Source organism: Canis aureus, chromosome 1 (assembly GCF_053574225.1).
Source record: "Canis aureus isolate CA01 chromosome 1, VMU_Caureus_v.1.0, whole genome shotgun sequence".
Taxonomy (NCBI): domain Eukaryota; kingdom Metazoa; phylum Chordata; class Mammalia; order Carnivora; family Canidae; genus Canis; species Canis aureus.
In genome coordinates, this window is record NC_135611.1 from 52,128,729 (window position 1) to 52,145,663 (window position 16,935).

At 39.3% G+C, this 16,935-nt stretch overlaps 1 protein-coding gene across 3 annotated transcripts in view; it reads left to right on the forward strand.

The window, feature by feature from the left end:
* Window positions 1–16,935, forward strand: part of PACRG (parkin coregulated) — a 516,787-nt gene that overhangs the window by 420,307 nt on the left and 79,545 nt on the right. The window lies entirely within an intron of this gene.

A 16,935-nucleotide genomic window follows, 5' to 3' on the forward strand; every position in this document is an offset into this window, starting at 1 on the left:
TCATTGGTAAGCTAATGAAAACTAAAAATCCTCAATAGCTTCAACATTCTTTCATGATCTTTGTTTTGGATAGCACCTTGACGGGGTAGCCAGCCATCCTTGTTTGTTCCAGACTGAGATGCTTGCCAGGACACATGGCTTCCAGTGCTATATCTGGGATGGGAAGTGAACCTGTTATATGTCCTTGCATGGGGACAATGAAGAATACACTGCTTCACCTACATCCCTGAGCAGCCGACACCTGGGCATTGGGCCATTCCCAGCAACCAGAAGCTGGGGTCTGGGCTGGATCAGCAGAGCATGGGCACCCGGCCTGTCAGCAGTTTCATGTCCTTTGAGTTCTGTCTTAATGTTTCTAATCCTCCCATGACCAAGTTTTCATGCATTCTGTAGAATATGAGATTTCCATTAAGGACATTAACTATTTCTTACCTTATAATTCATAAAACAATGATAAGGAAAATTAAAATGACAGAAACATAAAAGAAAACACTTTTAAAACAGCATTATGAAAAGTGCTTACTGTAACAGAATTACTGAAAACTTTTAATCATCATAAACCTATTTTTACACTTCATTGTAGTGCATATGTTTTATTAATTCTTCTTAGCATATATAATTTTTAAAGGACCAAGAAGTCTTAACTATCAATAGTTTCATAACAGGGTCTTTCTTAGTCTTGCTATCTACTGGCATACATTCCTGTCTTGGTTTCCTTAGAAATGGGCTGTCGAGGGATACAGGTGCTTCCTCCCTCACAAGAAGAACAGCCCCTTGTGGGAGCCTCACAGGAGGTCTAGGTGTTGTAAAGACAGTGAAGGCATGGGGTGGGATTAAATCTTAAATCACCCAGCTCACCAACCCCTTTCTTATCTACCTCCTGTCCAATTCAATTCAACAAAGATTTACTGACAGCCACAGGTGCTTGGGGAAGACAGAGAGGAACCAGCCAAGACCCCCACACTCGAGGGAGGAACACCATGCCCTAGAAGTGCCTGAGCTTATAGGGCAGACTCATGTAGTCTCCTTTCTACCACATCACCTGTGTCAGTCAGGACCATCTACTTTAACTGTTCTGTTTTCATGTGTGGAAAATGGCATTTGAACCTACCTTGAGGGGTCTCTGTAAGGGTCAAATGTATAGCGAAGGCCTTGGGTATGCAAGGCTCATTACAAATGTGAGTTGCTATTTCTACTCCTTGATAATTACGGAGCATTGTTTAGCAGGGGAGACAGAGGTGCCCATGTAGAGATCTTAGAGGCTGACCTGTGAGGTTAGAGGCGGGGGAGTCAAGAGGTAGGGCAGTTGTGGTGGAGGCTTCCCCAAGGTGGGGTCGGAGCTGGACTACGAAGGTCAAGAAATAGAGAGGCCAGCAAAAGGAGAGATGTATCCAGCAGGGGGAACAAACTGTGAAAGCACACACAGAGATTTCAGCAGGCTGTGGGGAGGCAGCGGGAAGGCTGGGTCTTGTAGCTCAGAAGACAGGTGTGTGTGAGGGAGCAGGTGAGGGGAGCCATCCCCAGGGCAGCAGGTGAGAGGGGACAGAGGAAAGAGAGAGGCAGACCAGGGCAGGCGTACTCACCAGTTGATAATTAGAAACTACCCAGTAAAAAAAAAAAAAAAAAAAAAAGAAACTACCCAGTAACTAAGGAATAAAAACAAAGTTGCCCTGAGTGCTAAGTCCCATCCAGCAAACAATCTCTCTTTCGTCCCAACACTGCGATGTCTGTCTTTTGCTGCTTCTAAAACATAATATAAATATGGGTGTGTGTGCATGTGTGTGTGTATGTGTGTATTATAGATTCAGATTCTCATTCTTATGTTTTCCTACATTCTGCCAACAGTAATAGAACAAGTTACATAAATTGCCACCAACTGTCAAATTTTCAGGATTCTCCATTCTCAGAGTTCAAAGAGAAGTAGTTGTAATGATGGTTTTCACATTGGAATAAGAAATAGTAAGCCAAGCTAACCTAGAGAGGCTTCTAGCAAATAGATCCTGGATTGGTTCCTTGCCTGCAATTTCAGTAATTTATAACCCCAGAAATGAAATAAAAAATAGGCAACTTTGCCTAAATCTCGTGAGTAATTGAGAAAAAAAGGCAGATTATCTGGGCCTCAGCAAGTACATCTACATAGTTATAAATAAAGAATGCCGAAGGAGTACGTAGGAGGCCAGGCTCCCATGGCAGCTTGAGAGTTCAATGTGAGGGCACCTCTTCATCTCTGGTCTGTGTGATGGGCATGGCGTGACTCTCCACATGCGAGAGTCTGAAGAGCCACAGAGTGTTCAGGTGCCTGCTTGATACAGCTGATGGCCACCAAGCAGGGTAGATCATTGTCCCTCCCCCTTGCCACTTGTCGCTCCACCACAATTGTCACTCGCTCAAACTGATTTTCTTAAACCATTTGAAATGAAGGAAGCACCCTCGCTGTGAATCAATCAAATGAATCATTTCTGAAGATCTCTTTTGGTAAGAAACTTTGTTTGCCTAGAGTTGTGGTCGATGCTCTTCCTCCCTCAGTTCATTAGTTCACGTAACAACCATCTCAATGTACATCTCACTACGAGTGCCCTGGAGGAAAAGATGACTCTGCTCCTTCTGAATCCACAGGACAATAGCGGCAAACTCCAGGCTTGTTAATGTACAAGGTATCGCCAACTCATCAGAAAAGGCTGTGAGCAGTCTGCCAGCACTGTTGTGGTCTTGTAGCTTCATGAGTCTAATTACTTTGAAAATAAAATGAAGAGAAGTTACCTGTCAATTAGGTCCTACTCGTCCGAGCTTTTCCTAGTTAATGCAGGTCACTGCAACGATGCGGGGCACATCTTATACGAAGTCTCACAGATCACATTGGGGTGCAGTTGTTTGCAGCTTTCATGCCTGAGTGGGGTGTGATCGTGTGTTAATTAGTTCCCTATAAAGAGAAAACAGACTGCATGCACATAGAACCAAGTGTACCTTTTCCTAATAAACAGTGGTTTTTAAGAAAATCATTAAGTTTAAAGGAACTAAAATTATGGAGGGATGCCCCATTCTCTGGCAGATGTGGGAGTCTCTCACCCCTTTGTCATTAGAATCACAGGTGCTGGAGCACTGACAAGGACTGTGTTTGTGTGTGTTTGGAAAAGGGTGAGAGAGAGGACTGTTGGCATTAGGTCAGCTTCAAATGATTTCTCCTCTAGAAATATTTGTACATTGTTATAGGTGAGTGAGAGACCACTGAGTTTCCAGATTCTTTCATTATCAATTCTACTCAACCTTTATCTTATCTATGGTATTCAGGTTTCTCTAAGATGATAGGTCATACAAAAGTTCCCACCTCTGCCCCGTGGATTAATATTTTCCTGCATGTTGTTATATGTACGTAGCACAGCCAAAAACATTGATGGGAACAAAACACCCTCTTTTTTTCCCACTTCCCCTTTCACCTCCCTTACGCCCACCAATCCCATGTGAGTTGTAATGCCAAAAGATCCAGAAGCTGGGAGGTACGGAATCAGGTAATAGGAAGAGCCTACAGACCAAAGCCACAGCGGGTTATCAGGACCTAAGAAATCCTGCCAAGTTGGGGGAGGAAGGGGAAGGGATGGGAGAGTGTTCAAGAAAACAATGTTTTTTGACTCCTGGAGAGGCCCCATCATCAGTGGCAATAAGTTAAGGGAAAAGTGATGTTTCTGCTGGCCTCTTAGGCTTCCCAAAAGGAAGCTATGTCACAAGTAACCTCAAATTCAGACCTGGAGGAATTCCTGTAGGAAGGAAGAAATGAATAAATTCTTAACTTAGGAAATTACATTAAGAGAAGGTACCAATAGCTGTTTTTGTCATTTTAAATATGTGAGATGCCATACTCCTTTAAAAAAAAATGTTATTATGCATTTGAGTTTACTATCATGTCAGTTTGGTTTGTGTTGAATATTTCTCTAGGATTTAACATTTTTTCTTTCAGAAATTATAAATCTTTGTCAATATTCTTTCTGGTTTTTAAAAAGCTTCATAGAAAGTGAGAAATTTCTTTAAATGAAAAAAATTCAGTTAACAGAAAAACATATACTCCTCTGCAGTCTGTTGTCCAAGTAGTATTTGTCTCCTACTAAGAGATCTGGCCCTCCTTCTAAGAAAGTCTTCTATACTTTGATCCTGTTCTTTATCATTCAGGCTGTGGTAGTCTCTCTGCTGACATAAATCTAGTGACCATTGACCAGAAAGTCTTTGCCTAATGGAACAGGTGATGCCAGGGTTTTAAGAGTCTGAAAACAACACATGTTCAGTGAACAAAGAAATGAATGTGTAAGGCCCAAAATTTTAAACATAACTAAACCTCAAGAAATACAAAAACTAATGGTCATTCTCAGAAAAATCCTTTGTTCATGTTTTCGCTCCATTTTATACCTGCCACTTCCACTAAATTCACCGCCCTCCGTTTATGTGACTGGCACCTTGAAACAGTAACATGGAAGCCCACTTATACATGTGCTTCTTATTTTCTGGCTCCTCACTACATAATGCACGGATGGTAAGCTGATTCGTTCTGGGATAAGATGAAAATGTGTTTTCTTTCAATTAAAATTTTCTATTTCTTTCTATTAAAAACAAAAGTTAAGGCTATCAGGATCCATAACTGTCCCTTTGAAGAAAGTAGGAGAACCTAGTATTCATAATCATTTTTGCAATAAAATTATGAATCACTGTTCACCAGTATTGAGTTCACTAGAATACCAAGTGAGACCTGACTGTCTTAGGAAAGGCAAGCTCTCAATCTGTGGCTACCATATGGATGTCACCAAGGAGAGCTGGGATGGGACGGAAAAGCTGTCAGGCAATGGAGAGCATATGGAAGTGGCCTCTTTGGGGCCACAGACCATCAGCGCGGCTGCTTTTTCTCTTCACAGTAGTCTAACATATTGCCACTGTCTACACAAGCATAACTTAATAGCCAGTTTGAATTCCATTGTAGTTATGTTGGTGTTGCACTATTAGTAAGCTAGCTGGCATTGCACACTTTGGTCCAAAGTTTATTATTGCTTTATTTGCTAAATAAAGCAAACACTCTGTAAAGACTTGAAATAACTTCTATTCATAGATTCTTTCTGTGCTGTTTCTTTTTTTTCCTATTTTTTTTCTATTCCTAAGACATAATATGCTCCATTCCATCAAGGAAAAAGGTAATGGTGAGAGTGGTGTTTTTGTTTGTTTGTTTGTTTAAAGATTTTATTTATTTATTCATGAGAGACAGAGAGAGAGAGAAAGGCAGAGACATAGGCAGAGGGACAAGCAGGCTCCCTGCAAGGAGCCCGATGCAGGACTTGATCCTGGACCCCGGGATCACAACCTGAGCCAAAGGCAGAAACTCCACCTCTGAGCCACCAAGGTGCCCATGAGAGTGGTGACTTTTAACAGTATACAAATTAGAAAAATGAAAAGAACAGAGATCAAAATTGAAGCTAAGCGTTGCTTTAAAAAATGTTAAGATTGTTATGTTTAAACTACAATCTTCTCTAGATTTATCAATTGTGTCAAGAAATAAAAATATGCATTTTTATTTAACTGTTTTTGGCATGCTTTCAGCTTTGAGCTGTTTTGCCTGATCATACCTTAGGATTTCATCTTTTTGACATAGCCTCCTAGGATTTTAGTGCACTGGCTCCCAAAAAGAATGCTAAAATATTACTTACCATCATTTTATAAATATATATATATATATATATATATATATATATATATGTGTGTGTGTGTGTGTGTGTGTGAGTGTGTGTGTGTGTCTTCTTTGTGTGGAATAAAATATGAACTAATTTGGAGAAAGGAACAGCTCTGGACATGTATTTCATTAATATAAATATCCACCTCACACTGTGTGAATTAACATCTCTTAGAATTTATATTACAATACTAGTAAGAGAAAAGAAATGAAAGCACTTTTCTACCAAAAATATTTGTCTAATGTCTAATGTGAGATTATTAAGCAGAAAAATGCATTAGCGGATATGAGAGGATATTTTTCTCCTAATTTATTTCAATTTTCCCCTTTGGTGCTAGATTTTCTCTAAAAGATCTAATAGGGGTGAAGAGACAAGCTGTATCTGTGAGTAGCCACAAATAGAAGCACAAGTCAAACTAATCTATAGCCCAGCACTCAAATGCATTTACTAAATAAGGTTGGGAGCAATATTAGGTACATTTTTCTGACACCTTTCCCTGTTGACAGGGAGTAGGGTGAATTTAGTAAAGGAAGTGCACAGTGAACTATTGTTAGCATTTATCAGCAAATGTGATGAGTGGCCCTGAAATAGAGTGTCTTATCATTCAAAATTCTCAGTAGCTTTAATAAAGAGTAGCTGAGTAGATCCAAACAGTATTAAGGTGACAACCCACCTCACTGTGAAGGTGGAACTTTGACAGGGAACCAGGAGATAGATTTTGGTGGGTAAGGTTAAAAGTAGTTGTAAGTTGGTCTAGCATTTTATATTTAATTAATCAATTCCTAAATCTATTAAAAAAACACAAAAACTACAGTGAATAGTTGAGTATACAGTAGAAATTGAATGGTACAAATTACAAGTACTTGTTAATATTGACAAGTTATGGTACAGGGATTACCTAATTTCACAGATGAGGATAGCACAAAATGAGACAACTACTACATAATGTTTCTTCTAGAGGAATCTTATGACTTTACTGAGATTTTTAATTTCCTTCATATTGATTTTTTTTTCAAAATGTGTGAAATAAACATACATCAACCTAGTTAATACTTGAACAAGGCCCCAACACATTCAAACCATGATTTGATATGAAGCATGTGACACAAATGAAATACTACATTGTAAATTGCCAATTGAAAATTGAGGTCATACCATGTGACCAATACACCAATGAATACCTTCTCATTTTTTATTTTTCTTGAAAAAGCCATTTTGACTCAACAGTAAAAAAGCATTGTGACTAAGACAGTCTATCAAATCAACACTCTACTCCACAGTCAATGTATGCAGTCCTTGAGCCACGCCACCTAAAAGTCTGTAAGAACATAAGACTATGCCTGTTGAGATACCTTACTTCTCCACTGAATGCTTTATTAAGTTAAATGTTGGTAAACATCTCCACATCTCCTTATCTGTGATCCATATATATTCTTTCTCAAGTATCTCAAGTATCCATTGAAAAACCATCAAAGAAGTTTAGATATTATCATACCACATTTCCACCCATTCCATAAGGCACAATATCCTTCTTGAATGTAATAGAGTGCCAAGTACTTGGTGACCTATAATAAGTATTCAATGGGAAAAGGAAAAAAATATCCACTGGAGAGTCCCCATTAAAAAAGATCCCCATCAAGGTGCCTGGGTGATGAGTCGATTGAGCTTCTGACTCTTGGTTTTGGCTCAAGCCATGATCTCATGGGTCATGGGATTGAGCCCTGCAAAAGGCTCTGTACTCAGTGTGGAGCTGCTTGAGTTTCTGTCTTTCTCTCCTTCTCCTCCTACCCTGCTTGCTCTCTCTCTATCTCTCTCTCTCTTCCCCTCTGTCTTTCTTGCTTTCTGAAACAAATAAATCCTTTTTAAAAAATCCCCACTGGGGGCCTGGGTGGCTCAGTAGGTTAAGTATTTGACTTCTGATTTTGGTTCAGGTCATGATCTCAGGGTCCTAGTATCAAACCCTGCATCAGGCTCTCCACCCAGTGGGGAGTCTGCTTGTCTCCCTCTCCCTCTGCTCACTTTCTCTGTCTCCCTCTCAAATAAATAAATACATAAATAAATAAATAAATAAATAAATAAATAAATAAATCTTTAAAAAAATTCCCATCAGGAATAAAGTAGAGACCACCAGAGTGACTAAGCTGGATATGGCCTTAGAAGGTCTGGTCCCCATCAGATGCATCCAGTTAACAATAAACTTTTATTTCTCTCTTCTACAAGGCATGGATGAACATCTACATAGAGGTATATTGAGGAGATTGACTTAATGGCTGCATACTAGCTTAATGGCTGCATACTAAAGCAACCATTAAATGTCTGGATTCAAGCTAGTAGTAGACTCTCAATTAAATTTATGTACCTGTTCTCCTTACTTATGCTGAAATGAAATAATATCAGTTCATAGTGCACCCAGTTTGTACTAAGTGGCACAAACTGAATTTTTAAAGACTTTCCCCCTTAGAATAATGCCAAATATGGGATGTATTAAATAAGGAACTGCAAGTTTATAAGTCATTAAATAGCCAAGTTAAGGAGGAACAGAAGGCATTTTGTTTCAGGAATCCAAGTACTGACCTGGTCAACTCTCCTCATCCTGGGCAGTCCAATGCCCTATATAATCAGAATGTAAATAGACCTGTAGTTTCTTAAAATGTAGAAATGCCTCTCTTCAAGTAATGTCAACTTAATAAAAGTCTTTATTACTTCATTGGAGCCTTATTGGATGATACTGTTTTCTCTTAGGCTTATATGAAAGGTTTTAATCACAAAAACTTTCTCTCCTTTAAAAAAAAATCCCTTTGGCTCTTCACACTGTCATTATGACAGCAACACTTAAAGCTGACCTTTTTTGTGACAGAGTTGGAAATTCTTCCCCAGGCAATGTGGTGATTCTTTAATGTTTATATGCAAATTATGCAAAACCTCACATCACACAGGGACATTTCATAATCCTGTGCATTACCCCTTTCTCAACTTTATGAAAATATTAGTGCTGGGTTCCAGTACTATTTTCCATGTAATAGAGTTGCTGTTTTATAGATTACAGTAGCAGACACTGAGGTCAATCTAAATAATTGTTTCAAAACTTATCATGGTGAACAAAATGTTCCTTCTTATCCTATCTACCAATAATAGAGAAATGTAAAGCTGCATTCACAGGTATCCTTTTTCATGAGAATTTAGAACTTTACCATGTTTGAGTATTTTTATAGCTTAAGTCTAGGCACAGGTCTATATAATGGAACTTTTATAAAATAACTCTTTAGGCCAAAACAAATACTGTGATTCTCAGTATTTACATCAATTGCACATAATAACTCATGAAAGCAATTTGCTTTATATAGATATCTATACAATAAAAGGGGTTTCTTTTCCTCAGAATGAGTTGCTATGTGGAAGCTGTTGAAATGTTTGAGCCTCTTGGTTTTGCAGTCCTCTCAAGCTTGGTTGGAAACTAGAGACATAAGCAAACAGGACATGCAGACTGGGTAGTTCTTCCTCTTCCAACAATCTGTCCAAACCACAAGGTGGTGCCCAGCACAATCAGTGTTCACCCACAGTGGGGAAACCATGGGTCCAGAGAGGGGTGTCAGAGCCTGAATAGTGAAGAGGACATCCACATGGTGAGAAGCAGCCCAGTGACCCCACAAAAGAAATTGGAACAAGTGGCAAGAAGGACATCTGCACTAAGGTGGGAGAGCGGTGTAGGGGCAGTGGTGGCAGTGGGACATTGGTCACATGCAGCGGTAGATCAAATAACTAAATAAAAAGGATAATGGAAGCCAAGGGAGCTACAAACCTGGAAAGAAAATTAGAACATACCCTGTGGTGTAAAATTAGAACTAGAGATATTGGTATGAACATGTGATTTTCAATGTATATAAAGAGAGATGTAGAAATAAATATGCTTGTCCTTATCCATGTGTAGGTATAGTTCTGTCCACTGAGAGGCAGAGAATAGTGGCACCCCAAAAGCAATGAGCACAACTAGTACCTAGATTTTGGTTTCTAAATACCATGAAAATGAAGCAATCCTCCTTGAAGAAATGGTGGATTCCAGGACTAAGGCAGAGAAAGTACAAAATGAGCCTAAAGTAGTTGGAAAGGAGGAAGAAAAATAAGGAAAGGCTTCAAGAAAAATGGGACATGTTCAAGGGACAGAGACAACATTTTTAAAGCGTCCCCAATTGCCAACCCAGGAACAATTTGAGCATCAAAATAAATAATGGTAGTAAAATGGAGTATAGCCCATCAAATAGAATTGGTTGAATCCACACTAATAAAAATAAATGAATGAAAGTTTGACAGGTAACTACACATTAACTTAGTTTCACAGCATCTCCTTACAAGATACTTACTAATTACAAGGAAAGAAGAGCAGCTTTATCATGGATATGCTTGGCAGGCATAACCTAAATCAAAGCATCAAAGTTTACATGATCAATAAAGGGGCAAATCAAAATCATATGCCACCTGATACAATGCAATGTGATATCCCTGCCAAAATATATCACCTGAATCTACTCATTAGGAAATATCAAACAAACTCAACCCGAGAAACATTCTACAAAGTAACTGGCCTATAATCTTTAAAAATATCAATGGCATGAAAGTCAAGGGGAAAAAGATCTGTTCCAGACAGAAAGAGAATGGAGGGATGTTACAACTCAATAGGACATGTGACTCTGGATTGGAGCTTTGTTGCTGTAAAGAATGACAGTGGGACAACTGGCAAAATATGAATGGAGTAGTCTCCTGATTGCAGTGTTTGTATTGTGGCTATGTAGGAGAATATCCTTGTTTGTAAGGAATGTACACTAAAATATTTAGGGGTGTTTCTTTTCCAGTGACTGAGGTAGAGTATCCTTTCATATAATTACTGGACATGTGTATTAATTTTCCTACAGATCCCCTATTTACATTATTCTTTATATTGTTTTAGTTGTCTTTTTCTTATTGATTTGCAGGAGCTTTTTCTAAATTAAAGAAATTAGCCCTTTGGCAGTTATATGCATTGCAAATGTCTCCACTTCAAGTTTATAAATAAATGGACTAATCTTTTGTCCTGGAACATGAGGAGTTTTGTTTGTTCTGTTTGTACATTTTAAATCTCTGTTCTATCTGGAATTTATATTGGTGTATATAAAGAGATAAAGATCCAGCTGTATATTTCTTCAAATGGTTAGTCAATTGTCCCAACATCATATAAAAAATAGCCTCTCTTTTCTTCACCTTTAAAAAGCAGCCTTTATCACAATCTATAAATTCCCACATTATTTGTATTGAATTTTGTACTCAATTCTGTTTCTTAACTGTTCCCTCTCCAGTACCAAGCTGTTTTCATTATTGAGATTAAATAGTGTTTTAATAGAGCAGTGTCCAATAGAACCTTCTGCAATGAAAGAAATATTCTTGTTTCGCTATACAGTATAGTAACCCACTAGTCACACAGAGTCCTTGAAATGCTGTTAGTTTGACTGAGAAACAGAATTTTTTCATTTTATTTATTTTTCATTAGTTTATACTTCAAAAAAACCATGTGGCTTGTGGCTACCAAAGTGAACAGCAGAGTTTTAATATTTTGTGGGACTGGTCCCTATTCACCTACCTTCTTTCCAGAATCTGCTAAGCTATTCTCGCATGTTTATGTTTTCTTATTTTCTTCTTCTCATAAGAAAACAAGATCTTCTGATTGTCCAGAAAAATCGACATTGAATTTTTAGGACACTTCAAGTGGTCTTGTTACACTTAGAATATCTTATTTCCAAGCCTTCTTTTAAGTCCTTCAATAGAGTTGTAAGGTTTTCTTTATGTAACATTATACATCTCCTTTTGAGTTCATTCATAGGTATTTTATTTTCTGATATATTTTCTTTGTCTATAGTAAATGACTTGCTTCCTTCCATTTTTTGTTACTGCATTCTCCCATAGGTTATTATTTATACATAGTGCAACCGTGGTATGCATAATTATAACCTCACTGAATTCTCTTATTTATGACAGTTTTGGGGGTGATTCATTTTATATTTTCTAATTATTGGCCATAAAATCTACAAAAGGTAGCATAACTCTTCCTTTGTTTTTATACTTTTTATTTATTTCTCTTGTTAACATTGCCTACAATTTCAATAACAGTTTTAAATAGTTGTAGCCATGACCAACATTCTTGTCTTGTTCAGATTTTACTAGAAATATTTTTGGTATTTTACCATTAAGCCAAATGCTGACTTAAGAAAAGTATCTATTAATTCAAAATGCCTCCTATATGACTTATCTAATTTGCCTCTTTTAATTTTTACCACCATATACTGATTTGACCTCTTTATAAATTTTTATAAGCCCACCTATATATTCAGGAAATAAATGCCTCTTAGTTGTAGTGTATTTTTCTTTTAATGTACTGCCAAATCTCTTTAACAATTACTAAAATTGTGTAATAGAATAATTATCTAATTTAAAGCTGTTCTGTCAAGTTTTGGTGTCAGTAATATGCTCTGATCATTTAAAAGAAAGGACTTTGGAGGCTTATTCCTTTTAACAAAGTTTAAGGGAAGTAACAATTCCATGGAAAGTTGAATTAATTCATTTCTAAAGCCATCTAGGCATGGTGTATTTTTAAAGGTAATTTATTAATAGCTTTGATAACATCATCCATTGCTATTAGTTGGTTTTCTGCCTCTTTTGGAGCCAGTTTTAGTAGATCTACTTTCCTTGAGTAAGCAGATACTGATGCCATTAACCAAGTGCTAAATTCAAAAACAGAATGTTTGAGGAAATATGATGATCTTCATTTTAGATATGTTGAGTTTTTATGATGCTTATGGTACCTGAAGATGGGCAGTTAACAAATAAAATAGAATACATGTCTCTGATATATTTATAAGAGACCCCACTGGAAAGACAGACACCTGCATGGCTGTGTTAGTAATTAGATCACAGAGAAATTAAGAAAAATGATCACTGATGGAAATACTGGAGACCCCAAAGTTTAACTGTTTCCTAGAAAAAGTAGAGCCAGTGTCCTGACAATTTGCATTAGAGAAAGAGGACGCTGAAGACAATGTGGAAGCAACACTGGGAGCAGCAAAGATATATCTCTTCTCTAAGGCGAGAGAAGAAGGGTGACAGTTGGAAACTGAAGGACTTTCATATTATCAAGGAATCTGAAGCAGATGAACTGGGACCAAAGCCTGATGGAGGACGGGGCAAAAGAGAATCGCACCACTGGATTCGCAGCACTGCCATCAAGAAAAAAAGGGAAAGAAAAAGAACAAAATTCAAGACAGGATTTTTAAGGAAAGTATTTATAAATTCTTGGAAATGGTATCATTAATGTAGAGTTGGGCTACAGGAGAAAAAGAAGAAATCCAAAATGCAAATTCAAGCTGGATGGTTTAAGAAAATCAAAATTGAGTCTTACTGCTTCAAAAATCCCTCCACAAACACCACCCACCCACCCACTCACCCTCCACTGTCCCCAGTATATATAGACACATACACACACACACACACACACACACACACACCTGCATACAAGCATACCCTGTGCAGCAGTATGACTTCATAAGAATGTGAAACTCACAACTGACGATGTTGCTGTATTTCCCTCCATTTTCAATCCAACTTATCTTAATTATTTTTACTCAGGGCACCATCTTCCAAGAACAAAACAACCTATTCTTTAAGGCTCTGCTCTGATTAACCATCACTGAAACTTCACAATATTTGATGTGCTTGCTTTTGACTCTCCTCATCTGATTAAATCCTTCAATAATCCATATAAAAAATGATCATTTATATTTGCTGTATCTACAGAATTTTGTACCCCATGAGGAGCTTTAAAATACTGATTAGTATTCCACTAACATGCCTTTGCAAATCTGAATCTTCCCAATTTTCACTCAAAACTTCCCTTCTGTCCTAATAGGACTGGAGTGAGGGCACCAGTGCAGCAGGGCAGACTCAGGACTCAGTAGTGGAGGGCAAGCTAAGTGAGGTCTAAACGTCCCTGCTGAAGCCACAGATGCAGCCCTGTGGTTCTAGGTATAATGCCCAAAAGGGTAAAGAAGCACTTGGCCCAAGCTGGTAGCTGAAACTCAGGAAATCCACCCACCTGCAAAAGGAGTACAGCCCTAAAAGAGAGGAGACAGGAGTGGCAGGATTTAGCCAGCTGTAGGTGGATATCAGAGTCCAGACAAGAAGGCCTGGGCGCAGGAAGAAGCCCGACCATAGAGCAAACCTGTGATCAAAAGCCCGTAGCCATACAGCTCAAACAGGCAACATGCTGTCTGCATATTCCTAAGGAATTCATATTTGCTTTCTCTTTGGCAACTGTTTTTTTCCTCATTCTTTGTTAATAAATTAGCTTCCTATTTGCCTAAGAAAACAGAAGCATCACATGAGTACTAACACACCTTCCCAGAAAAATGTATAACAACTTAACTACAGCTGCGCCCATATATCCAGCTTTCCCTTCTCTTACTACAGACACCGTACCCTCTGTGCAATTATCTAAAGTAAGCCCCTTAAGTCCCAAAGCCTATCGTCTCCCATCTACCCAAGGACTTCATTTCTGTAATGCTTCCACTTTCCAGTACATTTGTCACATTTAAAAAAATTCCTTCTTACCCCCATACTCTGAAATGTTCATTATACCATTTCTCTATTTTTCTCTTCAACAAATCTCTTCCAAATGGTTCCCCAACTAAGTCACCTGGATGGCTCAGTTGGTTAAACATCTGCCTTTGGCTCAGGTTCTGATCCCAGGGTCTTGGGATGGAGCCCCAAGTCGGGCTCTCTGCTTAGTGGGAAGTCTGCTTTTCCCTCTCCCTCTGTGTGCGTGCTCACTCTCTCTTTCTCCCCCTCAACTCCCACTTGCTCTCTCAAAAATAAACAAATCTTTAAAAAAAAAAAAAGATTGCCCATCCTTTCTGTGTCCTCTCTCCACACCCACCCCACTTTCTTATCACTCAGTTAATAGCTCTTTTATCCCCTTCACCACTTTAAGATACATCTTAAGTCCCCAAGAGCCTCCATTTTGCCAAACCCAGTGGCCAGTGCTTTGTCTTCATCTTACTCCAAATCTCAATGACAGGTTACAGCTGCCAAGATGCAGGTTCCCAGTGCCCCTTCCAGCTCATTGCACACCCCCCACCCCACCCCACCAACCTGCACTGGCTCCTCTGCCCCACAGGCCATGTGGCTAGAGGCTCAGGCCATCTCTCTTCTCCAGCTGCACTCTTGCAACAACTCTCCCTGCAGGGGTCACTTGGCAATGTCTGGAGACAATTTTGTCACAGCTTGAGGGAATGCTATGGGCACCTAGGGTGTTAAGATCAGGAATGCTGCTATCAACATCCCACAATGCACAGGACAGCCCTTCACAACAGAGACATACCCAGTACAAAATAGTACCTGTTCTGTTGTGCAACCCTGTTCTAGCTCACAGTTCTGAACCATTTTACATACCGATGACAGAGTTCACAATGTATATTCTCAACCTTAACCATCCTTCTAATTTGTAGAAACACCTGCCTGCTCATTACATTTAAGTATCTAAATAGGTGATTCAAACATGACCTCTGACATACAACTCTTTATTTCTCCCCCAAATCCACTTTTGTTTGGTCATTTTGGTTATTTCCATCTCAGTCAATGACACAATTAGGCCATAACCCTAAACATCATCCTTCCCTCTTCTCTTATCCTTCAGTGGCACCCTGACCATCAGCAAGCCTCATGGCTCTATCCTCAGAGTATATCCTGGAGCTGGTCACTTCCCACTCCACTCAGAATGTACCTTCCCAAGCCTCCACAGTCCCCATTAGGCTTCTGCAGTATCCTTCAAGGGTCTCTCCTTGCTTCCACTCTTAATGCCTGAAAGTTTATTCTTTGTAACATCCAGGGTTACCTTTTTAACACAGAAGTCCCATCACATCATTCTCTCACTTGAGTGGTTCCCAATGGCTTCTCTTTGCTCTTAGATAAAACCTGCACTCCTGACAAGTGCCTCCAGCCCTGCTTGCCTGCTCCCTACCTCACTCCCTACAACCCACACATACCAGCCTTTTCCCCTGTTTTCCTGAGAAACACCCAGGTCATATCCTACTCAAGCTCATGCTGATTCACACTTTCTGCCTGGACCCTTTTTCCCCCAGACCTTCACAAGGTGCACACCATTGTTCAGACCTCTGTCCAAATGGTCATCTCTGAGAGGCATTCACAACACTTCTATAGAAAAGCAGCCCTTCTTTCTTGCCAGTGACTCTATCCCCTTCCCTCACTTTATTCTCCTTCACAAGATGCATCACTCTCTGAAATCAGCTCATTGTCAACTACTAACTTATTAGCTCTCTCCCGCTCTACAAGGTGAGCCCCATTCTGGTCAAGGCTCCTATCTTTTCACTGCACTGAAATCTAGATGAGAGATGGGAACAGAAGGAACTCAAAATATACACAGTGCAAATTTCATATCTTCTGCCACAGATGGAGCCAGTACCAGGGACTGGGCTGGGAAGCACAGGAAAGAGAGGAACAGCTCCATCTTTATAATAATAATGCCCATTCCCACAGATCACTTTCTGGGGGCTTTCTCAGACATTACCTCCTTTACCCAGGAGTTGTGGTCTCTGTGCTCACTGGGACAACTGGCAGGAGAACAGGCTGCTAAATTGGCAGGTCGGGCCAAGGTGAAGATCCATGTTATGCCCTCCTCATGTTACCTCCCCCAGAGTAGACTCCAGAACAGGAGAGAATTGTTAAGCTTGAGAACCCAGCTTTAAGGCGGCAGAAGCAATGCAGGAAAAATAGTGGTTGTGAAAACTCACAGAGCACCATGAATTTTCTGTAATATATCATATACTGAATTAAATCTGGAAACTGCAATCCGGTACTTAAAACCACAGGCCAGTTTTTGAAAGTTCCAAACATATGTGTGATTTAGAGATACACATTTGCATAACTTTTCTTTCACTATATTTCTTTTTTTTTAAGATTTTTATTTTATTCATGAGAGACACAGAGAGAGAGGCAGAGACCCAGGCAGAGGGAGAAGCAGGCTCCATGCAGGGAGCCCGACGTGGGACTCGATCCCTGGTTTACAAAATCACCTGGGCCGAAGGCGGCGCTAAACCACTGAGCTACCCAGGCTGCTCACTATATTTCTTAAGAGAATATCCGGAGAAGTTAAAAGTTGATGATCGCATATAAATGTTACAAATAGCATCTAGAATGG